A 2136-nucleotide genomic window follows, 5' to 3' on the forward strand; every position below is an offset into this window, starting at 1 on the left:
TGACCTGGCCTTCCATCCCCAACCGTGTACCCCGCAAAACGCACGCAGCAGGCAAGAAAAGGACTGTGCTCGCTGAGTCCTTTGGATGGGACTCCCTTTGTGGCCTGGGGCCTGACTCCGCCTGCCTGCCAGAGACGACGCCCAAGGTAGTGTAGTTGGTCTCCCCTGGGCGACCCTCACCAGGCCCAGCGGCAAGTCCCAGGCTCAGCGCGGGCTCCTGCACACTCCGCGTGGGCTCCCTCTAATTTACGGCCCGCGGGCTCCTGTAGACACCCTTTTCCACACCAACCCTTTGGGCGGAATCCTCAGCTACACATCAGCCTCCCCTTGCGGCTCCTGGCCAAGCCCCGGGGATCATTTCAGTTCCTGCCACCGTCCACCACCACCCCCCAACCTCCTGCGAGCTTTCTGGAGACGCTCACGCCGCTCGGGGCGCCGCGGCCCCGGTACCCTGCGGCCGGGTGACTTACAAGTGGAGATCCATTTTCGGTTATAATGCGTTCAAGATCACCAAGGCCAGCAGTCTAAACATCCACGAGCCGTCCTCCCGGCCTGCCTCTTAAACTGGTGTTTAATGGTTCCCCTCCAATAACTAAACCTGCTTTCCACAGATGCCCGCTTTTATGGGAGAGGCAGGAATGCCGAGATGTATTTATATGTTTGTTCATAAAAACTGGAAAATAAGCTCAGAACACGCTGTAAAAAATATTCAGTTACTTACCAGACAGGCTAGTTAAACCAGGGGAACACCGATACCGGCCACACAACAAATTCGGGGAATCGAGGTGTCTGCGCTTTGAAATAGCTCAAGGTCTTCCTTCGCTGGGGCTGGTGTCCCTGAAGAACATGGAAGTAAGAATATTTATAATCGGCTTGGCCGTCGGTCCCGGGGTCTCCACCATGATCTCCAAAAGCAGCCACAATAACATGAGCTACCCAAGACGGCCCTGGCCAGGGTAACGTGATGGTGGGTAAGTCCAGCGACGCTGAGGCGGGCGTTTCCAGACCGTGCCCAGGTCAAAGCTGCAGCCGTGCCCCGCCGCGCCCCGCGCCCCGGGCCCGGGGCCCAGCGCCTGCCTGGGCTGGAGACGCGCCTCCGTGGGGACCGCCCGCCGCCTCTGCTCCCGGCCCCGCACGGAACTGCGCCCGCTGCCTTCTGGTTTTCTTGCCTCGGTTACCTACAAAACACTTCGAAAAGCAATATCTGCTTCCTTTTTTTTTTTTTTTTTTTTTTTTAACCAGAAAAGAAAGCGGAGTGATACCGTACCTGGTTTAAGATTCTTCGATATTTGAGACTTGGGGGGAAAATATTTTAATAGTGAAGCATCTGTTAAACACTTGCATTAACCTCCGGCTGATAAAAAAGTTTTTTTAACCCTCCCCCCCTCGTTTTAATTATCTTCTGGTTATGAAGGGGCAACCAATCCTGGATGAGGACCTCGGCAATTAGCAAGGAGAACATCAAAAAGTTTTATCGCAGAGAGCGCGAGGCGCCGCCCCCGCCGCCCCGGGATTGGCGTGAGGAGCCTCTGACGACATATATTAACCCGAGCGGCCCTAAAGATGTAGCTGTACATGGAGATCTTGCTGGGAAAATCCTCTTGCTCCCCTCACGGTGTCCAGTCCCGCAGAACCGCCGCCGCCGCCGCCCGGGAGCTCCCAAGGCCGCCGCGCGGACCCCTCCGAGCCCCAGCCGCCGCCTTCGCGCTCCAGGGCGCCTGCAGGCCCCAGATCCTTTCCCCCGAAAGAAGGAGAGGATCTGAGAAAATGGATGCACTGAGACCTCTCTGAAAACCCTCCGAGGGAGCCCGAGAGGAGCGCGGGACACGTTACTCGCAGCTAAAATCACATTCAAGGACCAAAACAACAACAACCAAAAATTTCATTAAAACAATAAGCGCCCAAGAACCCAGATCAGGCTGGTGGGGGGAGGGGAAAGGGCGGGAAGGGGAGGGTCGCATGGAGGTAGCTTCACAGTGAGCAGTCGACCCCGCCGGCTCCTCCAGCCGCGGCTTGGACTCGCCCCGGGACTCCGAGTAGCAGCGGCGCCGGGCGCGCGGCCGGGGCGCGGAGCCCGGCGACTCCTCCGAGCAGCCCAGCTGGAGCCCGGGCACCTTTGCATGAGCACGAGAGGAC

Source organism: Neophocaena asiaeorientalis, unplaced genomic scaffold, assembly GCF_003031525.2.
Source record: "Neophocaena asiaeorientalis asiaeorientalis breed wild unplaced genomic scaffold, Neophocaena_asiaeorientalis_V1.1 scaffold180, whole genome shotgun sequence".
Lineage (NCBI taxonomy): Eukaryota > Metazoa > Chordata > Mammalia > Artiodactyla > Phocoenidae > Neophocaena > Neophocaena asiaeorientalis.